The sequence below is a fragment of the Pseudophryne corroboree genome, chromosome 5 (genome assembly GCF_028390025.1).
Source record: "Pseudophryne corroboree isolate aPseCor3 chromosome 5, aPseCor3.hap2, whole genome shotgun sequence".
NCBI lineage: Eukaryota > Metazoa > Chordata > Amphibia > Anura > Myobatrachidae > Pseudophryne > Pseudophryne corroboree.
Window position 1 is genome coordinate 850,034,292 of NC_086448.1, and position 24,792 is coordinate 850,059,083.

Genomic DNA, 24,792 nt, shown 5'->3' on the forward strand with positions numbered 1-24,792 from the left:
AGTGCGGTGTGTCCCTGTGCGTGCTGGCTCTGTGGCGGCAGAGTGCGGTGTGTCCCTGTGCGTGCTGGCTCTGTGGCGGCAGAGTGCGGTGTGTCCCTGTGCGTGCTGGCTCTGTGGCGGCAGAGTGTGGTGTGTCCCTGTATGTGCTGGCTCTGTGGCGGCAGAGTGCGGTGTGTCCCTGTGCGTGCTGGCTCTGTGGCGGCAGGATGCGGTGTGTCCCTGTGCGTGCTGGCTCTGGTGCGGCAGAGTGCGGTGTGTCCCTGTGCGTGCTGGCTCTGTGGCGGCAGAGTGCGGTGTGTCCAAGTGCGTGCTGGCTCTGTGGCGGCAGAGTGCGGTGTGTCCCTGTGCGTGCTGGCTCTGTGGCGGCAGAGTGCGGTGTGTCCCTGTGCGTGCTGGCTCTGTGGCGGCAGAGTGCGGTGTGTCCCTGTGCGTGCTGGCTCTGGTGCGGCAGAGTGCAGTGTGTCCCTGTGCGTGCTGGCTCTGGTGCGGCAGAGTGCGGTGTGTCCCTGTGCGTGCTGGCTGTGTGGTGGCAGAGTGCGGTGTGTCCCTGTGCGTGTTAGTTCTGCATTTGTACATGCTTTTAAGAATGCCTTCATTACCTGCGTGCTGCTGTAATTGAATTGCATATTTGGACTCCTGGCTGGGGGGACTGTAAGTGAGCACCGGGACTATTGCCATTGATATAAGGAGTGCTATTAATATATATAGAGAGAGAGAGTATATCAGATGCTGGGGTCACCACGGAGCTTAGGCGGAATCTGTGTTTAAACTCTACCCTGAATTGTACTGACCAATCATTTGATTGTTGTATGCTGAATCCCCCCCCATCGATCGAATTGACCAATTAGTTGCTTGTAATGCACTCTATTGGGAAGTCGGGTTTTATTGCTGTCTAGTGTCTCCTTAAATAGACAAGTGAGTTGAAATCCGCAGCGTCCCCACAAATGATATGTTTAATCTCAACGCGTCGGATTTTGTGACTCTTAGATCTTCCTAGCGAGAGGTCGGGAGAAAGACTTATTGTTATATCATGGACGCTGTTTTATTTGGTTGATCGAATATATGAAAATTTTTGTTTGTAAAAAAAAAGGATAATATTTTTATTATAAGATTATTATTATTATTATTATTATTATTATTATTATTTTAATATTTAATAAATGTGTTTGATTGGAACATTGTACATTTTTCTGACATTGTAAAGAAACTGTTCCCAGTTACCATTGTGGGTTAATTAGTTACTGGAGAAAGTATTCACACCTCTGGTGCTTTTCCACTATTATTTTGTACATATATATATATATATATTTTTATATATATATATATATATATATATATATATTCCTACTTCATGGCAGTCCTTACTGTGGTCAATATCCCATTCTCCCAATCTAGGGGGTCATTCCGAGTTGTTCGCTCGCTGCTATTTTTAGCAGAATTGCTAATAGGCTAAAATCCGGCAGTTCTGCGCATGCACCGCAGGGCGCACGCGCTAAGCAATTTTACACAACACTATGCTATTTTACTCACAGGCGAACAAAGCTTTTCAGTTGCTCTGCTGATCGTAGGGTGATTGACAGGAAGTGGGTGTTTCTGGGTGGTAACTGAGCGTTTTCCGGGAGTGTGCTAAAAAACGCAGGCGTGTCAGGGAAAAACGCAGGAGTGGCTGGAGAAACGGGGGAGTGGCTGGCAGAACGCAGGGCGTGTTTGTGACGTCAAACCAGGAACTAAACGGACCGAGCTGATCGCAATCTAGGAGTAAGTCTGGAGCTACTCAGAAACTGCAGGAAAAGATTTAGTAGCAGTTCTGCTAAGCTAAGATACACTCCCAGAGGGCGGCGGCCTAGCGTGTGCAATGCTGCTAAAAGCAGCTAGCGAGCAAACAACTCGGAATGACCATCCTAGAGAGGAGTTCTTTTGGCAGGATCCGCCCACCTTGGGTATATAACCAGGATCCGCCCACCTTGGGTATATAACCAGGATCCGCCCAGCTTGGGTATATAACCAGGATCCGCCCACCTTGGGTATATAACCAGGATCCGCCCAGCTTGGGTATATAACCAGGATCCGCCCACCTTGGGTATATAACCAGGATCCGCCCACCTTGGGTATATAACCAGGATCCGCCCACCTTGGGTATATAACCAGGATCCGCCCACCTTGGGTATATAACCAGGATCCGCCCCCTTGGGTATATAACTGCTCTCCTCCCCTTCCTCCCTTGTCTCTTTCCCTTCTCCCTGTACATTTCCTGTGTCGACCTACTCACTGTCGGCCTATAGGTGTCGACCTAATGTGTGTCGACCTAGACACTGTCGACCCAGAGTCCAGATACCTTTCCAATATGCCTGCCTACCTTTTGGCCTTAGATTCTCTCCGAGAATATTTACAGAAGGACTGATAACACTTATAGCCCATCTCAGGAAACGGCGTCATTATTTGGCCGTATCTGGACGATATGATTATCGCAGGAGAATCTGAAGATTTGGTACGACACGCTGAGAGTTCTCCAGTACCACGGATGGCTGATCCACTGGGAAAAAAGTCAGCGAAGGCCAACATGGAGGCTACAATTTATAGGCGTACACATAGACACGCTACATTATATGGTTATGCTCTCGGAGGAAAGGTGCAGAAGAATTCAGGATTTGGCTTCTCTGGTTCAGAAAAAAAGACAAAATACCATTGCAGCTGGCACTGCGGCTTCTGGGAACGATCTACCTTAGGTGGTCCTTTGGGTGAGATGGAGAATGAGGGTGCTGCAATGGGACATACTGAAATACTACAGGAGAGGGGTTCCTTTATACCATCAGATACAAAGCAGTCTCTGTCCTGGTGGAAAAGCAAACAATTGTACAGTCAGGAGAAGTCATTGATGGAACCTCAATTCCTGGTGTTGACAACAGACGCAACTTCAGTTGGATGAGGTGTGCACTTGCTGCAACAGGATCGACAAGGATTTTGGCCCTCCAGAAAAGGAAATACGCAGTGTGGATAGCAGTAGACGATTTTCACGAGCAGTTAGAGGGAAGTCATTAAAGGATATTCTCGGAGAACTCGGCAGTAGTGGCCTATACAAATCGCCAAGAGGGCACAAGGAGTCATAATGACAGAGGTATCACACATTGGGAATTGGGCAGAGAAATACCTGGAATCTATGACAGGCTTACATGTCCCTGGCAAAGACAACGTGCTGGCGGATTATCTCAACAGGAACCAGGTCAGTCCTGGGGAATGGGGGCTGGATGTGCAAGTGTTCTAGGATATAGTGAAAAAGTTTGGAGAACTGGATATAGGCCTCATGGCGACATGTCAAAATACAAAGGTACCACGGTTCTTTTGTAGGCATCATCTGCCACGGACAAGCGGTGTAGATGCATTTTCTCTCAAGTATGATTTAGAAATCGGTTACGTATTTCCACCATTTTCATTGATCGCCCGGACGTTAGAGAGGAGGAAGTGGAGGTGGTCATGATCCTTCCCGCCTTGCCAAGAAGAACTTGTTCTGAGGATTGCGGTTGAAGAGCCGTGGACGTTACCAGTGGAGCCAGGGTTGTTGCACCAGGGGCCTATGTGATATCCAAATCCATAAAAGCTTCATTTGACAGCGTAGAAATTGAGCGGGAATTATTGAAGAAGAAAGGATTGTCAGATTCAGTGTCCGATCTATAGATCTACAGTCAGTAGGCCCACCACTAATGGTAGACCTGGATTAGGTCCACAGGGTCAAAAGCTCAACATGACAATGGTCGACATACAAATTAAAATGTATTCATACTTTACCATCCACGTGGACTACGATTGGGAATCGTATCCTGTACTGAGTGCAGTGGTAGGTGGAGCGAGGAACCGTGGCCGCAGCATGGCGAGCGAAGCGATGCACTAATGGGGCTTGTTGTGGCAATTTTTGTGTCTACCATTTCCATGCCGACCGTTTAATGTCCTATTCTACTGTCTACCTGTTCTATATTGAGCTTTTGACCCCGGCGACCTAATGCTCGTTTACAATTAGTGGTCATCCAGGTCAGAAAGAAGGTATCCTCTAGGACACAGGTTCTCAAACTCAGTCCTCAGACCCCACACAGGTCATGTTTTCCAGGTCTCCTCACAAAATCACAAGTGAAATAATTACCTTCACCTGTGGACTATTTACAATGTATCTGTGAGTAATAAATACACCTGTGCACCTGGTGGGTTACATGGAAAACATGCACTGTGTGGGGTCCTGGGGACCGAGTGTGAGAACGTGTACTGTAAGATATATTATAGAATCTGGAGAACTCTTATTGGTCGAGCAGATGATAAGTTTGATGCAATGAAGTCCTGCAATTTCTGCATGATGGGTTTGTTAAAGGCTTTGCGGTTTCAACTATTAAAGTCCAGATTTCAGCCTTCAGTGTCTTGCTGGACAGAAAGTTATCGGAATACGATCTGGTAAAATAATTCTACCAGGCTAATGGATAAAGCTGTGTACACACGGGAGCGATCCCGTTCCAAAATGCCGTGTTAGAATGACATCCCAGAATTAACATGCTTCTGGATCGTCGACTTCCTAGCAGTAAGGAAACAGGTGGTGAAAGCCGGGTCATTCACGCCTAGTGGGCGCACAATCGGTACGGGGGCCCCTCAAGGATGTGTCCTCTCCCCTGCTCTTCTCTTTATATATTAACGACTGCACCTCGGCTGAGAAATCAGTAAAAATTATAACATTGGAAGACGACACCACCGTCATCGGCTTAATCAACCTTGACCTAAATCCCCTCAAAACAGTTGAGATGGTGGTGGACTTCAGAAGGAAACCTAATGCCATGCAACCACTCGTAATAGCCGACAGCGTGGTTTCGTGGGTCGACTCCTTCAAATGCCTAGGGTCAAAAAATTCCCGAGACCTCAAATGGGAACCCAACCTAAGCACTGTGGTAAAGAAGGCCCAGCAGCGGATGTTCTATCTGAGGCAACTCAGGAAATTCCACATCCCGCAGAAGCTGCTGCTCATCTTCTACACAGCGATCGTAGAATCGGTCCTATGTTCCTCCATCACAGTCTGGTATGGAGCTGCCAAGGAGAGTGACAGACGGAGGCTGCAAAGGGTGGTGAGGACGGCTGAAAAGATCGGTTGGGCTGACCTCCCTCCCGTCCAGGAATTATACCCGTCAGGGGTCAGGAAGCGAGCGGAGAAAATCGTGGCAGATATGCAGCACTCAGGTCACAAACTGAACCGCTTCCATCAGGCAGACGCTACAGGTCCATTCCCGCGAAGCCGACCAGATCCACTAAAAGCTTCTTCCCACTAGCTGTCCACCAGCTGAACAATATATAAAAAGTCTAACATGTATAATATGTTGGGTCTATTGTAGAGCTGCAATGTGCGGTATGAACTCGTACGTGTAATGTGTGTAATGTATGCTTCGTTTTCCCCTTCTTATGCTACGTATTCCCCCTTCATGTTGCTGCTTGGCGATGTTTTGTACCACATTAATTCCTGGTGTACGCGAGTCCACCCGGCCAATAAAGCTGATTCTGATATCGCTTACATCGCTTAGTGTGCAGGATTGCTTGCTCCCGCAAACGCTAGGTTTATTGCGCTGCTCACCAAACCTCGCTGTACCGCTAGCGTCCTTGTTTATGCTAATGAAGGATGGAACATGATGGTTCCAACCTTCATTAACATCATGCAGTGTGAACGGGCAGTATGGGTTGACGTACATCTTGTTCCGATGTTGAGGCGAATTCCCGTCGTCCCAGTGTGTATCCAGCTTTAGACCACAGACCAGTCCTACCACCATGGGATATGAATGTAATGGTGAGCGCACAGATGAAACCGCCATTCGAACCGTTCGAGCAGTTAATGTAAATTGTTACCCCGGAAGGAGGGGCTTCCTCCTGCCATCACTTTCGCGAGGAGAGTTGGTGAATTGCGGCATTATAGGTGGAAGAGCCTTACCTGAAGATTGTGGCTTGTTTTTGGGACAAATCCAACCTTTTTACCAAAAGTGCTATCAACCTTTCATGTCAGTGAGGAGATTGTCTTACCATCGCTCTTTCCTCCACCAGCAGATAAGACATAGGAAGGACTGCATGTGGCGGATGTGGTGAGAGCCATATCTATCTACTTAGGAGAAAGATGAAGAATCTTTGTTATACCAGTAGGAGTACGAAAGGGTTGTGGCCAACAAAACAAACCATTGCGAGATGGATCAAAGATGTGATCACGTTTGTGTGTTAGAAGAATGGTCGAAAAGGTCCATAAAATATGAAGGCACACTCTGCAAGGGCAATGTCAGTTTCGTGGGCCAAGAAGGCGCAGGTGTTGAATGAGGACATTTGTGCGTCCGCTAAGTGATCATTGGTGGGTGCGTTCTCCAGGCACTATGCTTCAGATCTCGCCCACTTTGGAGGTCAAGTCAGTCAACAGGCCGTGGTATAAATAAATGTATTCTACGCATGATTGCTGGTTTATTGATTATGGTTGTCCCTCACGTGTATTGAGCTTTGGTATATCCCACAGTCATGGCTGCCGTGAAGTAGGAAAAAGAAAACCGCAAATTATACTTATGATAATTCCATTTCTTTGAAATACGTCATGGCCGCCATCAGACGCCCTCCCTGTTGTTGTTTTTCCGAGACCTTTTATATGGAGACACTTAAAGACAAGGGAGGAAGGGGAGGAGTACATCTATATACCCAAGGGGGCGGACACTGGTTGTATACCCAAGGGGGCGGATCGTGGTGATATACCCAAGGGGGCGGACCCTGTAGAAAACCTCCTGCCCAGATTGGGAGAATGGGATGTTATCCACAGGAAGTATTACAGAGAAATGGAATTGGCGTAACTATGATCTGCAGATACATCTCTGTATAGAAAGCTGTCAGATATACAGGTCGAGTATCCCTTATCCAAAATGCTTGGGACCAGAGGTATTTTGGATATGGGATTTTTCCATATTTTGGAATAATTGCATACCATAATGAGATATCATGGTGATGGGACCCAAGTCTAAGTACAGAATGTATTTATGTTACATATACACCTTATACACACAGCCTGAAGGTCATTTTAGCCAATATTTTTTATAACTTTGTGCATTAAACAAAGTTTGTGTTCATTGAGCCATCAAAAAACAAAGGTTTCACTATCTCACTCTCACTCCAAAAAGTCCGTATTTCGAAATATTCCGTATTTCGGATATTTGGATATGGGATACTCAACCTGTAGAAGTGTTCATAGTTTATTTTTATCAATGAACAGAAGCGAAATGTAAAATAAATATTAGGTGTGACCACCCTTCATAACGTCATCAATTCTTCTAGGTACACTTGCACACAGTGTTTGAAGGAACTCGGCAGGGAGGTTGTTCCGAACAATGGAGGTAATAAATACCGCCCTGGCGCTGATTATGGGATGTTTCGAGGTAAGCAGCCTCTATTAATCATAGGAACTGGGGTGCAGAAGGATGGCGGGTACTTACCCATCATGCAATGCTATCAGCAGGCGTCTGATTGGTGGTCACACCTAATATGGGGGGTTCTTTCACATGCTGGATGCTGCCCAGCGACTGCGACCGGAATTTAATTGCCGTCACAGCACCTCTGCTCCCCCCCGCCATCATGTTCTCCATCGGAGCGGCCGCGCGTGATGTCACACAGCAGCCCAGAAAACACAGCTGCCCCGCGCCTGTTTCCCAGTGTCACTGCCGCAGCAGTTCATCGTCACCCCCGCCTACCCCGCAAACACCTTTACCTGTCAGTCAGATAGAGGCATTAGCAGCCAATGTGTGCACACTGGCGCTGCCAACGGGGAAATTGCGGTTACATCAATTGCATGATGCGATCTAAATAACACCTACTGATTCTCTTCTGTTCAGTCTCTTTGCATTTTGTTAATTACTAAAAATAAACTATTAACACTTCTATTTTTGAAAGCTTTCTTACTGTGCAGCATTTTTTCCACACCCGCCTAAAACTTTTGCACAGTACTGTATATACACAAACACATATATACACACACATACACACATACTGTATATACCAGTGTACTTTTCTAAAATACAATGTGATTTAGCATGTGACTGTTACAAATGTACAGGAATTCCTGAGAACAGACTGTGTTTTCGTGTGTGTGTGTGTGTGTGTGTGTGTGTGTGTGTGTGTGTGTGTGTGTTTTCCTGTGTGTGTGTGTGTGTGTTTTCCTGTGTGTGTCTTACATAGAGACGCACCAGAATCCCCCCCACATGGCTCGTCATTTACACAAGGGGGGGGATAAGTAACATCACTTTCTATGTGACAATGCCAGAGCCTTCCAAACCAAATACCTTGTACATTCCTCATAAGTGCATCGTCCATTCTGTTACACATTCCCATAATCCTCCAGCTGCGCCCAGCGCCCTGCGTATAGCACGATAACACATTATTACACATTCCCATAATCCTCCAGCTGCGCCCAGCGCCCTGCGTATAGCACGATAACACATTATTACACATTCCCATAATCCTCCAGCTGCACCCAGCGCCCTGCGTATAGCACGATAACACATTATTACACATTCCCATAATCCTCCAGCTGCACCCAGCGCCCTGCGTATAGCACGATAACACATTATTACACATTCCCATAATCCTCCACCTGCGCCCAGCGCCCTGCGTATAGCACGATAACACATTATTACACATTCCCATAATCCTCCAGCTGCGCCCAGCGCCCTGCGTATAGCACGATAACACATTATTACACATTCCCATAATCCTCCAGCTGCGCCCAGCGCCCTGCGTATAGCACGATAACACATTATTACACATTCCCATAATCCTCCAGCTGCGCCCAGCGCCCTGCGTATAGCACGATAACACATTATTACACATTCCCATAATCCTCCAGCTGCGCCCAGCGCCCTGCGTATAGCACGATAACACATTATTACACATTCCCATAATCCTCCAGCTGCGCCCAGCGCCCTGCGTATAGCACGATAACACATTATTACACATTCCCATAATCCTCCAGCTGCGCCCAGCGCCCTGCGTATAGCACGATAACACATTATTACACATTCCCATAATCCTCCAGCTGCGCCCAGCGCCCTGCGTATAGCACGATAACACATTATTACACATTCCCATAATCCTCCAGCTGCGCCCAGCGCCCTGCGTATAGCACGATGACACATTATTACACATTCCCATAATCCCCCAGCTGCGCCCAGCGCCCTGCGTATAGCACGATAACACATTATTACACATTCCCATAATCCTCCAGCTGCGCCCAGCGCCCTGCGTATAGCACGATAACACATTATTACACATTCCCATAATCCTCCAGCTGCGCCCGGCGCCCTGCGTATAGCACGATAACACATTGTTACACATTCCCATAATCCTCCAGCTGCGCCCAGCGCCCTGCGTATAGCACGATAACACATTATTACACATTCCCATAATCCTCCAGCTGCGCCCAGCGCCCTGCGTATAGCACGATAACACATTATTACACATTCCTATAATCCTCCAGCTGCGCCCAGCGCCCTGCGTATAGCACGATAACACATTATTACACATTCCCATAATCCTCCAGCTGCACCCAGCGCCCTGCGTGTAGCACGATAACACATTATTACACATTCACATAATCCTCCAGCTGCGCCCAGCGCCCTGCGTATAGCACGATAACACATTATTACACATTCCCATAATCCTCCAGCTGCGCCCAGCGCCCTGCGTATAGCCTGATAACACATTATTACACATTCCCATAATCCTCCAGCTGCGCCCAGCGCCCTGCGTATAGCACGATAACACATTATTACACATTCCCATAATCCTCCAGCTGCGCCCAGCGCCCTGCGTATAGCACGATGACACATTATTACACATTCCCATAATCCTCCAGCTGCGCCCAGCGCCCTGCGTATAGCACGATGACACATTATTACACATTCCCATAATCCCCCAGCTGCGCCCAGCGCCCTGCGTATAGCACGATAACACATTATTACACATTCCCATAATCCTCCAGCTGCGCCAAGCGCCCTGCGTATAGCACGGTTACACATTATTACACATTCACATAATCCTCCAGCTGCGCCCAGCGCCCTGCGTATAGCACGATAACACATTATTACACATTCCCATAATCCTCCAGCTGCGCCCAGCGCCCTGCGTATAGCACGATAACACATTATTACACATTCCCATAATCCTCCAGCTGCGCCCAGCGCCCTGCGTATAGCACGATAACACATTATTACACATTCCCATAATCCTCCAGCTGCGCCCAGCGCCCTGCGTATAGCACGATAACACATAATTACACATTCCCATAATCCTCCAGCTGCGCCCAGCGCCCTTCGTATAGCACGATAACACATTATTACACATTCCCATAATCCTCCAGCTGCGCCCAGCGCCCTGCGTATAGCACGATAACACATTATTACACATTCCCATAATCCTCCAGCTGCGCCCAGCGCCCTGCGTATAGCACGATAACACATTGTTACACATTCCCATAATCCTCCAGCTGCGCCCAGCGCCCTGCGTATAGCACGATAACACATTATTACACATTCCCATAATCCTCCAGCTGCGCCCAGCGTCCTGCGTATAGCACGATAACACATTATTACACATTCCCATAATCCTCCAGCTGCGCCCAGCGCCCTGCGTATAGCACGATAACACATTATTACACATTCCCATAATCCTCCAGCTGCGCCCAGCGCCCTGCGTATAGCACGATAACACATTATTACACATTCACATAATCCTCCAGCTGCGCCCAGCGTCCTGCGTATAGCGCGATAACACATTATTACACATTCCCATAATCCTCCAGCTGCGCCCGGCGCCCTGCGTATAGCACGATAACACATTATTACACATTCCCATAATCCTCCAGCTGCGCCCGGCGCCCTGCGTATAGCACGATAACACATTATTACACATTCCCATAATCCTCCAGCTGCGCCCGGCGCCCTGCGTATAGCACGATAACACATTATTACACATTCCCATAATCCTCCAGCTGCGCCCGGCGCCCTGCGTATAGCACGATAACACATTATTACACATTCCCATAATCCTCCAGCTGCGCCCAGCGCCCTGCGTATAGCACGATGACACACTATTACACATTCCCATAATCCTCCCACTGCGCCCAGCGCCCTGCGTATAGCACGATAACACATTATTACACATTCCCATAATCCTCCAGCTGCGCCCAGCGCCCTGCGTATAGCACGATAACACATTATTACACATTCCCATAATCCTCCAGCTGCGCCCAGCGCCCTGCGTATAGCACGATAACACATTATTACACATTCCCATAATCCTCCAGCTGCGCCCAGCGCCCTGCGTATAGCACGATAACACATTATTACACATTCCCATAATCCTCCAGCTGCGCCCGGCGCCCTGCGTATAGCACGATAACACATTATTACACATTCCCATAATCCTCCAGCTGCGCCCGGCGCCCTGCGTATAGCACGATAACACATTATTACACATTCCCATAATCCTCCAGCTGCGCCCGGCGCCCTGCGTATAGCACGATAACACATTATTACACATTCCCATAATCCTCCAGCTGCGCCCGGCGCCCTGCGTATAGCACGATAACACATTATTACACATTCCCATAATCCTCCAGCTGCGCCCGGCGCCCTGCGTATAGCACGATAACACATTATTACACATTCCCATAATCCTCCAGCTGCGCCCGGCGCCCTGCGTATAGCACGATAACACATTATTACACATTCCCATAATCCTCCAGCTGCGCCCAGCGCCCTGCGTATAGCACGATAACACATTATTACACATTCCCATAATCCTCCAGCTGCGCCCAGCGCCCTGCGTATAGCACGATAACACATTATTACACATTCCTATAATCCTCCAGCTGCGCCCAGCGCCCTGCGTATAGCACGATAACACATTATTACACATTCCCATAATCCTCCAGCTGCACCCAGCGCCCTGCGTGTAGCACGATAACACATTATTACACATTCACATAATCCTCCAGCTGCGCCCAGCGCCCTGCGTATAGCACGATAACACATTATTACACATTCCCATAATCCTCCAGCTGCGCCCAGCGCCCTGCGTATAGCCTGATAACACATTATTACACATTCCCATAATCCTCCAGCTGCGCCCAGCGCCCTGCGTATAGCACGATAACACATTATTACACATTCCCATAATCCTCCAGCTGCGCCCAGCGCCCTGCGTATAGCACGATGACACATTATTACACATTCCCATAATCCTCCAGCTGCGCCCAGCGCCCTGCGTATAGCACGATGACACATTATTACACATTCCCATAATCCCCCAGCTGCGCCCAGCGCCCTGCGTATAGCACGATAACACATTATTACACATTCCCATAATCCTCCAGCTGCGCCAAGCGCCCTGCGTATAGCACGGTTACACATTATTACACATTCACATAATCCTCCAGCTGCGCCCAGCGCCCTGCGTATAGCACGATAACACATTATTACACATTCCCATAATCCTCCAGCTGCGCCCAGCGCCCTGCGTATAGCACGATAACACATTATTACACATTCCCATAATCCTCCAGCTGCGCCCAGCGCCCTGCGTATAGCACGATAACACATTATTACACATTCCCATAATCCTCCAGCTGCGCCCAGCGCCCTGCGTATAGCACGATAACACATAATTACACATTCCCATAATCCTCCAGCTGCGCCCAGCGCCCTTCGTATAGCACGATAACACATTATTACACATTCCCATAATCCTCCAGCTGCGCCCAGCGCCCTGCGTATAGCACGATAACACATTATTACACATTCCCATAATCCTCCAGCTGCGCCCAGCGCCCTGCGTATAGCACGATAACACATTGTTACACATTCCCATAATCCTCCAGCTGCGCCCAGCGCCCTGCGTATAGCACGATAACACATTATTACACATTCCCATAATCCTCCAGCTGCGCCCAGCGTCCTGCGTATAGCACGATAACACATTATTACACATTCCCATAATCCTCCAGCTGCGCCCAGCGCCCTGCGTATAGCACGATAACACATTATTACACATACCCATAATCCTCCAGCTGCGCCCAGCGCCCTGCGTATAGCACGATAACACATTATTACACATTCCCATAATCCTCCAGCTGCGCACAGCGCCCTGCGTATAGCACGATAACACATTATTACACATTCCCATAATCCTCCAGCTGCGCACAGCGCCCTGCGTATAGCACGATAACACATTATTACACATTCCCATAATCCTCCAGCTGCGCCCAGCGCCCTGCGTATAGCACGATAACACATTATTACACATTCCCATAATCCTCCAGCTGCGCCCAGCGCCCTGCGTATAGCACGATAACACATTATTACACATTCCCATAATCCTCCAGCTGCGCCCAGCGCCCTGCGTATAGCACGATAACACATTATTACACATTCCCATAATCCTCCAGCTGCGCCCAGCGCCCTGCGTATAGCACGATAACACATTATTACACATTCCCATAATCCTCCAGCTGCGCCCGGCGCCCTGCGTATAGCACGATGACACATTATTACACATTCCCATAATCCTCCAGCTGCGCCCGGCGCCCTGCGTATAGCACGATGACACATTATTACACATTCCCATAATCCTCCAGCTGCGCCCAGCGCCCTGCGTATAGCACGATAACACATTATTACACATTCCCATAATCCTCCAGCTGCGCCCAGCGCCCTGCGTATAGCACGATAACACATTATTACACATTCCCATAATCCTCCAGCTGCGCCCAGCGCCCTGCGTATAGCACGATAACACATTATTACACATTCCCATAATCCTCCAGCTGCGCCCAGCGCCCTGCGTATAGCACGATAACACATTTTCTCTAACGTCCTAAGTGGATGCTGGGACTCCGTAAGGACCATGGGGAATAGCGGCTCCGCAGGAGACAGGGCACAAAATAAAAGCTTGAGATATCAGGTGGTGTGCACTGGCTCCTCCCCCTATGACCCTCCTCCAAGCCAGTTAGATTTTTGTGCCCGGCCGAGAAGGGTGCAAACTAGGTAGCTCTCCAGAGCTGCTTAGAATAAAAGTTTAGTTTAGGTTTGTTATTTTCAGTGAGTCCTGCTGGCAACAGGCTCACTGCATCGTGGGACTAAGGGGAGAAGAAGCGAACTCACCTGAGTGCAGAGTGGATTGGGCTTCTTAGGCTACTGGACGTTAGCTCCAGAGGGACGATCACAGGTTCAGCCTGGATGGGTCACCGGAGCCGCGCCGCCGTCCCCCTTACAGAGCCAGAAGAGACGAAGGTCCGGTGAAAGCGGCGGCAGAAGACATCCTGTCTTCAAGACTAAGGTAGCGCACAGCACCGCAGCTGTGCGCCATTGCTCTCAGCACACTTCACACTCCGGTCACTGAGGGTGCAGGGCGCTGGGGGGGAGCGCCCTGAGACGCAATATAACACACATATACCTTAGCTGGCAAAAGGAATACATCACATATAGCTCCAGGGCTATATGGATGTATTTTTTCCCCTGCCATTTTACACAAAAAAGCGGGAGTTAAGGACGTCGTGAAGGGGCGGGGCCTATCTCCTCAGCACACTGGCGCCATTATTCCCTCACAGCTCCGCTGGAAGGACGGCTCCCTGATTCTCCCCTGCAGTACTGCATCTGATTCAGGGTAAAAAAGAGAAGGGGGGGCATTTTGGCAGCAAATAACTAGATTAACAGCAGCTATAAGGGAGTAACACTTATATAAGGTTATCCCTGTATATATATAGCGCTGGGTGTGTGCTGGCAGACTCTCCCTCTGTCTCTCCAAAGGGCTAAGTGGGGTCCTGTCCTCTATCAGAGCATTCCCGGTGTGTGTGCTGTGTGTCGGTACGCGTGTGTCGACATGTATGAGGAGGAAAATGAGGTGGAGGCGGAGCAGTTGCCTGTGTTAGTGATGTCACCCCCTAGGGAGTCGACACCTGACTGGATGATTGTGTTTAAACAATTAAGTGATAATGTCAGCAATTTACAAAAAACTGTTGACGACATGAGAAAGCCGGCAAATCAATTAGTGCCTGTTCAGGCGTCTCAGACACCCTCAGGGGCCCTAAAACGGCCGCTACCTCAGTGGGTCGACACGGATCCAGATACAGATACTGAATCTAGTGTCGACGGTGACGAGACAAACGTAATGTCCAGTAGGGCCACACGTTACATGATCACGGCAATGAAAGAGGCATTGAACCTTTCTGACACTACAAATACCTCAAAGGCGGGTATTATGTGGGGTGTGAAAAAACTGCCAATAGTTTTTCCTGAGTCTGAGGAAATAAATGAGGTGTGTGATGAAGCGTGGGTTTCCCCCGATAAAAAAACAGCTAATTTCTAATAAGTTATTAGCACTATACCCTTTCCCGCCAGAGGTTAGGGCACGGTGGGAAACACCCCCTAGGGTAGATAAGGCGCTCACACGTTTATCTAAACAAGTAGCGTTACCGTCCCCTGATACGGCCACCCTCAAAGAACCAGCTGATAGGAGGCTGGAAAATATCCTGAAAAGTATATACACACATACTGGTGTTATACTGCGACCAGCAATCGCCTCAGCCTGGATGTGCAGTGCTGGAGTCGCATGGGCGGATTCCCTGACTGAGAATATTGATACCCTGGATAGGGACAATATTCTGTTAACTATAGAACATTTAAAGGATGCATTGCTATATATGCGTGATGCGCAGAGGGATATTTGTACCCTGGCATCAAGAGTAAGCGCAATGTCCATCTCTGCCAGAAGAGCATTATGGACCAGACAGTGGTCAGGGGACGCAGATTCCAAACGGCATATGGAAGTATTGCCGTATAAGGGGGAGGAGTTATTTGGGGCTGGTCTAACAGACCTGGTGGCCACGGCAACGGCTGGAAAATCCACCTTTTTACCCCAGGTTACTTCACATCAACAGAAAAAGACACAGTCTTTTCAAACTCAGTCCTTTCGTTCCCATAAGTACAAGCGAGCAAAAGGTCACTCTTTTCTGCCCAAGGGCAGAGGAAGAGGAAAAAGGCAGCACCATGCAGCCGCTTCCCAGGAGCAGAAGCCCTCCCCTGCTTCTGCCAAGTCTTCAGCATGACGCTGGGGCTTTACAAGCAGACTCAGACACGGTGGGGGCCCGTCTCAAGTATTTCAACGCGCAGTGGGCTCACTCGCAAGTGGATCCCTGGATTCTACAGGTAGTATCACAGGGGTACAAACTGGAATTCGAGGCGTTTCCTCCTCATCGGTTCCTGAAGTCTGCTTTACCAAAGTCTCCCTCCGACAGGGAGGCAGTTCTGGAAGCCATTCACAAGCTGTACTCCCAGCAGGTGATAATCAAGGTAGCCCTCTTACAACAGGGGAAGGGGTATTATTCCACACTATTTGTGGTACCTAAGCCGGACGGCTCGGTGAGACCAATATTAAATCTAAAATCTTTGAACACTTACATAAAAAGGTTCAAATTCAAGATGGAGTCACTCAGAGCGGTGATAGCGAACCTGGAAGAGGGGGACTATATGGTGTCGCTGGACATCAAGGATGCTTATCTCCACGTCCCAATATATCCTTCTCACCAAGGGTACCTCAGGTTTGTAGTACAAAACTGTCATTATCAGTTTCAGACGCTGCCGTTTGGATTGTCCACGGCGCCTCGGGTCTTTACCAAGGTAATGGCCGAAATGATGATTCTTCTACGAAGAAAAGGCATCTTAATTATCCCTTACTTGGACGATCTCCTGATAAGGGCAAGAACCAAGGAACAGTTAGAAGTCGGAGTGGCACTATCTCAGGTAGTGCTAAGTCAGCACGGATGGATTCTAAATATTCCAAAATCGCAGCTGATTCCAACGACACGTCTACTGTTCTTAGGAATGATTCTGGACACAGTCCAGAAGAAGGTGTTTCTCCCGGAGGAGAAGGCCAGGGAGTTATCCGAGCTAGTCAGGAACCTCCTAAAACCAGGACAGGTCTCAGTGCATCAGTGCACAAGGGTCCTGGGAAAAATGGTGGCTTCTTACGAAGCGATTCCATTCGGAAGATTCCATGCAAGAACTTTTCAGTGGGATCTACTGGGAAAATGGTCCGGATCGCATCTTCAGATGCATCAACGGATAACCCTGTCGCCAAGGACAAGGGTGTCTCTCCTGTGGTGGCTTCAGAGGGCTCATCTACTAGAGGGCCGCAGATTTGGCATTCAGGATTGGATCCTGGTAACCACGGATGCCAGCCTGAGAGGCTGGGGAGCAGTCACACAGGGAAGGAATTTCCAGGGCTTGTGGTCAAGCATGGAAACATCTCTTCATATAAAGTGGACAACTGGGAAGCAGACTTCCTCAGCAGACACGACCTTCACCCGGGAGAGTGGGGACTTCACCCAGAAGTCTTCCACCAAATTGTAAACCGTTGGGAAAGACCAAAGGTGGACATGATGGCGTCACGTCTAAACAAAAAACTGGACAGATATTGCGCCAGGTCAAGGGACCCTCAGGCAATAGCAGTGGACGCTCTGGTAACGCCGTGGGTGTACCAGTCAGTGTATGTATTCCCTCCTCTGCCCCTCATACCGAAAGTATTGAGAATCATAAGAAGGAGAGGAGTAAGAACTATACTCGTGGTTCCGGATTGGCCAAGAAGGTCTTGGTACCCGGAACTTCAAGAGATGCTTACGGACGAACCGTGGCCTCTACCTCTAAGACAGGACCTGCTACTGCAGGGGCCTTGTCTGTTCCAAGACTTACCGCGGCTGCGTTTGACGGCATGGCGGTTGAACGCCGGATCCTGAAGGACAAGGGCATTCCAGAAGAATTCATCCCTACTCTGGTAAAAGCCAGAAAGGAAGTAACCGCAAAACATTATCACCGCATTTGGCGTAAATATGTTGCGTGGTGTGAGGCCAAGAAGACCCCTACACAGGAATTTCAACTGGGTCGTTTCTTGCATTTCCTGCAAACAGGACTGTCTATGGGCCTAAAATTAGGGTCCATTAAGGTTCAAATTTCGGCCCTGTCGATATTCTTCCAGAAAGAACTGGCTTCAGTACCTGAAGTTCAGACATTTGTGAAAGGGGTGCTGCACATACAGCCTCCTTTTGTGCCTCCAGTGGCACCTTGGGATCTCAATGTTGTGTTGAGATTTCTAAAATCACACTGGTTTGAACCATTGTCTACGGTAGATTTAAAATATCTCACGTGGAAGGTGTCGATGCTGTTGGCCTTGGCTTCAGCTAGGCGTGTGTCAGAATTGGCGGCTTTATCATGTAAAAGCCCTTACCTAAATTTTCATTCTGACAGGGCGGAATTGAGGACTCGTCCTCAATTTCTACCTAAGGTGGTTTCTGCATTTCACATGAACCAACCTATTGTGGTACCTGCGGCTACTAGGGACTTAGAGGACTCTAAGTTGCTGGACGTTGTCAGGGCCTTGAAAATATATGTTTCCAGGACGGCTGGAGTCAGGAAAACTGACTCGCTGTTTATCCTGTATGCACCCAACAAGCTGGGTGCTCCTGCTTCAAAGCAGACGATTGCTCGTTGGATTTGTAGTACAATTCAGCTTGCACATTCCGTGGCAGGATTGCCACAGCCAAAATCAGTAAAAGCCCATTCCACAAGGAAAGTGGGCTCATCTTGGGCGGCTGCCCGAGGGGTCTCGGCTTTACAACTTTGCCGAGCAGCTACTTGGTCAGGGGCAAACACGTTTGCTAAATTCTACAAATTTGATACCCTGGCTGAGGAGGACCTGGAGTTCTCTCATTCGGTGCTGCAGAGTCATCCGCACTCTCCCGCCCGTTTGGGAGCTTTGGTATAATCCCCATGGTCCTTACGGAGTTCCCAGCATCCACTTAGGACGTTAGAGAAAATAAGATTTTACTTACCGATAAATCTATTTCTCGTAGTCCGTAGTGGATGCTGGGCGCCCATCCCTAGTGCGGATTGTCTGCAATACTTGTATAGTTATTGTTACAAAAAATTCGGGTTATTATTGTTGAGCCATCCTTTCAGAGGCTCCTTTAAATTTATCATACTGTTAACTGGGTTCAGATCACGAGTTGTACGGTGTGATTGGTGTGGCTGGTATGAGTCTTACCCGGGATTCAATATCCTTCCTTATTATGTACGCTCGTCCGGGCACAGTATCCTAACTGGCTTGGAGGAGGGTCATAGGGGGAGGAGCCAGTGCACACCACCTGATATCTCAAGCTTTTATTTTGTGCCCTGTCTCCTGCGGAGCCGCTATTCCCCATGGTCCTTACGGAGTCCCAGCATCCACTACGGACTACGAGAAATAGATTTATCGGTAAGTAAAATCTTATTATTACACATTCCCATAATCCTCCAGCTGCGCCCAGCGCCCTGCGTATAGCACGATAACGCATTATTACACATTCCCATAATCCTCCAGCTGCGCCCAGCGCCCTGCGTATAGCACGATAACACATTATTACACATTCCCATAATCCTCCAGCTGCTCCCAGCGCCCTGCGTATAGCACGATAACACATTATTACACATTCCCATAATCCTCCAGCTGCGCCCAGCGCCCTGCGTATAGCACGATAACGCATTATTACACATTCCCATAATCCTCCAGCTGCGCCCAGCGCCCTGCGTATAGCACGATAACACATTATTACACATTCCCATAATCCTCCAGCTGCGCCCAGCGCCCTGCGTATAGCACGATAACACATTATTACACGTTCCCATAATCCTCCAGCTGCGCCCAGCGCCCTGCGTATAGCACGATAACACATTATTACACATTCCCATAATCCCCCAGCAGCGCCCAGCGCCCTGCGTATAGCACGATAACACATTATTACACATTCCCATAATCCTCCAGCTGCGCCCAGCGCCCTGCGTATAGCACGATGACACATTATTACACATTCCCATATTCCTCCAGCTGCGCCCAGCGCCCTGCGTATAGCACGATGACACATTATTACACATTCCCATAATCCTCCAGCTGCGCCCAGCGCCCTGCGTATAGCACAATAACACATTATTACACATTCCCATAATCCTCCAGCTGCGCCCAGCGCCCTGCGTATAGCACGATAACACATTATTACACATTCCCATAATCCTCCAGCTGCGCCCAGCGCCCTGCGTATAGCACGATAACACATTATTACACATTCCCATAATTCTTCAGCTGCGCCCAGCGCCCTGCGTATAGCACGATAACACATTATTACACATTCCCATAATCCTCCAGCTGCGCCCAGCGCCCTGCGTATAGCACGATAACACATTATTACACATTCCCATAATCCTCCAGCTGCGCCCAGCGCCCTGCGTATAGCACGATAACACATTATTACACATTCCCATAATCCTCCAGCTGCGCCCAGCGCCCTGCGTATAGCACGATAACACATTATTACACATTCCCATAATCCTCCAGCTGCGCCCAGCGCCCTGCGTATAGCACGATAACACATTATTACACATTCCCATAATCCTCCAGCTGCTCCCAGCGCCCTGCGTATAGCACGATAATACATTATTACACATTCCCATAATCCTCCAGCTGCGCCCAGCGCCCTGCGTATAGCACGATAATACATTATTACACATTCCCATAATCCTCCAGCTGCGCCCAGCGCCCTGCGTATAGCACGATAACACATTATTACACATTCCCATAATCCTCCAGCTGCGCCCAGCGCCCTGCGTATAGCACGATAACACATTATTACACATTCCCATAATCCTCCAGCTGCGCCCAGCGCCCTGCGTATAGCACGATAACACATTATTACACATTCCCATAATCCTCCAGCTGCTCCCAGCGCCCTGCGTATAGCACGATAATACATTATTACACATTCCCATAATCCTCCAGCTGCGCCCAGCGCCCTGCGTATAGCACGATAATACATTATTACACATTCCCATAATCCTCCAGCTGCGCCCAGCGCCCTGCGTATAGCACGATAACACATTATTACACATTCCCATAATCCTCCAGCTGCGCCCAGCGCCCTGCGTATAGCACGATAATGCATTATTACACATTCCCATAATCCTCCAGCTGCGCCCAGCGCCCTGCGTATAGCACGATAACGCATTATTACACATTCCCATAATCCTCCAGCTGCTCCCAGCGCCCTGCGTATAGCACGATAACACATTATTACACATTCCCATAATCCTCCAGCTGCTCCCAGCGTCCTGCGTATAGCACGATAACACATTATTACACATTCCCATAATCCTCCAGCTGCGCCCAGCGCCCTGCGTATAGCACGATAATACATTATTACACATTCCCATAATCCTCCAGCTGCGCCCAGCGCCCTGCGTATAGCACGATAACACATTATTACACATTCCCATAATCCTCCAGCTGCGCCCAGCGCCCTGCGTATAGCACGATAACACATTATTACACATTCCCATAATCCTCCAGCTGCGCCCAGCGCCCTGCGTATAGCACGATAACACATTATTACACATTCCCATAATCCTCCAGCTGCGCCCAGCGCCCTGCGTATAGCACGATAACACATTATTACACATTCCCATAATCCTCCAGCTGCGCCCAGCGCCCTGCGTATAGCACGATAACACATTATTACACATTCCATAATCCTCCAGCTGCGCCCAGCGCCCTGCGTATAGCACGATAACACATTATTACACATTCCCATAATCCTCCAGCTGCGCCCGGCGCCCTGCGTATAGCACGATAACACATTATTACACATTCCCATAATCCTCCAGCTGCGCCCAGCGCCCTGCGTATAGCACGATAACACATTATTACACATTCCCATAATCCTCCAGCTGCGCCCAGCGCCCTGCGTATAGCACGATAACACATTATTACACATTCCCATAATCCTCCAGCTGCGCCCAGCGCCCTGCGTATAGCACGATAACACATTATTACACATTCCCATAATCCTCCAGCTGCGCCCAGCGCCCTGCGTATAGCACGATAACACATTGTTACACATTCCCATAATCCTCCAGCTGCGCCCAGCGCCCTGCGTATAGCACGATAACACATTGTTACACATTCCCATAATCCTCCAGCTGCGCCCAGCGCCCTGCGTATAACACGATAACACATTATTACACATTCCCATAATCCTCCAGCTGCGCCCAGCGCCCTGCGTATAGCACGATAACACATTATTACACATTCCCATAATCCTCCAGCTGCGCCCAGCGCCCTGCGTATAGCACGATAACACATTATTACACATTCCCATAATCCTCCAGCTGCGCCCAGCGCCCTGCGTATAGCACGATAACACATTATTACACATTCCCATAATCCTCCAGCTGCGCCCAGCGCCCTGCGTATAGCACGATAACACATTATTACACATTCCCATAATCCTCCAGCTGCGCCCAGCGCCCTGCGTATAGCACGATAACACATTATTACACATTCCCATAATCCTCCAGCTGCGCCCAGCGCCCTGCGTATAGCACGATAATACATTATTACACATTCCCATAATCCTCCAGCTGCGCCCAGCGCCCTGCGTATAGCACGATAATACATTATTACACATTCCCATAATCCTCCAGCTGCGCCCAGCGCCCTGCGTATAGCACGATAACACATTATTACACATTCCCATAATCCTCCAGCTGCGCCCAGCGCCCTGCGTATAGCACGATAACACATTATTACACATTCCCATAATCCTCCAGCTGCGCCCAGCGCCCTGCGTATAGCACGATAACACATTATTACACATTCCCATAATCCTCCAGCTGCGCCCAGCGCCCTGCTATAGCACGATAACACATTATTACACATTCCCATAATCCTCCAGCTGCGCCCAGCGCCCTGCGTATAGCACGATAACACATTATTACACATTCCCATAATCCTCCAGCTGCGCCCAGCGCCCTGCGTATAGCACGATAACACATTATTACACATTCCCATAATCCTCCAGCTGCGCCCAGCGCCCTGCGTATAGCACGATAACACATTATTACACATTCCCATAGTCCTCCAGCTGCGCCCAGCGCCCTGCGTATAGCACGATAACACATTATTACACATTCCCATAATCCTCCAGCTGCGCCCAGCGCCCTGCGTATAGCACGATAACACATTATTACACATTCCCATAATCCTCCAGCTGCGCCCAGCGCCCTGCGTATAGCACGATAACACATTATTACACATTCCCATAATCCTCCAGCTGCGCCCAGCGCCCTGCGTATAGCACGATAATACATTATTACACATTCCCATAATCCTCCAGCTGCGCCCAGCGCCCTGCGTATAGCACGATAATACATTATTATACATTCCCATAATCCTCCAGCTGCGCCCAGCGCCCTGCGTATAGCACGATAATACATTATTACACATTCCCATAATCCTCCAGCTGCGCCCAGCGCCCTGCGTATAGCACGATAACACATTATTACACATTCCCATAATCCTCCAGCTGCGCCCAGCGCCCTGCGTATAGCACGATAATACATTATTACACATTCCCATAATCCTCCAGCTGCGCCCAGCGCCCTGCGTATAGCACGATAATACATTTATTACACATTCCCATAATCCTCCAGCTGCGCCCAGCGCCCTGCGTATAGCACGATAACACATTATTACACATTCCCATAATCCTCCAGCTGCGCCCTGCGTATAGCACGATAACACATTATTACACATTCCCATAATCCTCCAGCTGCGCCCAGCGCCCTGCGTATAGCACGATAACACATTATTACACATTCCCATAATCCTCCAGCTGCGCCCAGCGCCCTGCGTATAGCACGATAACACATTATTACACATTCCCATAATCCTCCAGCTGCGCCCAGCGCCCTGCGTATAGCACGATAACACATTATTACACATTCCCATAATCCTCCAGCTGCGCCCAGCGCCCTGCGTATAGCACGATAACACATTATTACACATTCCCATAATCTCAGCTGCGCCCAGCGCCCTGCGTATAGCACGATAACACATTATTACACATTCCCATAATCCTCCAGCTGCGCCCAGCGCCCTGCGTATAGCACGATAACACATTATTACACATTCCCATAATCCTCCAGCTGCGCCCAGCGCCCTGCGTATAGCACGATAACACATTATTACACATTCCCATAATCCTCCAGCTGCGCCCAGCGCCCTGCGTATAGCACGATAACACATTATTACACATTCCCATAATCCTCCAGCTGCGCCCAGCGCCCTGCGTATAGCACGATAACACATTATTACACATTCCCATAATCCTCCAGCTGCGCCCAGCGCCCTGCGTATAGCACGATAACACATTATTACACATTCCCATAATCTCCAGCTGCGCCCAGCGCCCTGCGTATAGCACGATAACACATTATTACACATTCCCATAATCCTCCAGCTGCGCCCAGCGCCCTGCGTATAGCACGATAACACATTATTACACATTCCCATAATCCTCCAGCTGCGCCAGCGCCCTGCGTATAGCACGATAACACATTATTACACATTCCCATAATCCTCCAGCTGCGCCCAGCGCCCTGCGTATAGCACGATAACACATTATTACACATTCCCATAATCCTCCAGCTGCGCCCAGCGCCCTGCGTATAGCACGATAACACATTATTACACATTCCCATAATTCTCCAGCTGCGCCCAGCGCCCTGCGTATAGCACGATAACACATTATTACACATTCCCATAATCCTCCAGCTGCGCCCAGCGCCCTGCGTATAATAGCACGATAACACATTATTACACATTCCCATAATCCTCCAGCTGCTCCCA

General features: G+C 49.1%; 1 protein-coding gene across 10 annotated transcripts in view; it reads left to right on the forward strand.

Annotated features, from left to right (window-relative positions):
* The window catches only part of LOC134928693 (oocyte zinc finger protein XlCOF6.1-like), a 110,265-nt gene that overhangs the window by 9,940 nt on the left and 75,533 nt on the right, over positions 1-24,792 (forward strand). For 3 of the 10 annotated variants that reach the window (XM_063924706.1, XM_063924700.1, XM_063924702.1), the window contains exon 2: positions 7,312-7,412. The exons of 4 other annotated variants lie outside the window; for them this stretch is intronic. The gene's annotated coding sequence lies outside the window, so the exon portion shown is untranslated. The remainder of the gene's footprint in view (positions 1-7,311; positions 7,413-24,792) is intronic. 3 more of the 10 variants (XM_063924709.1, XM_063924704.1, XM_063924705.1) reach the window with 1 other exon arrangement.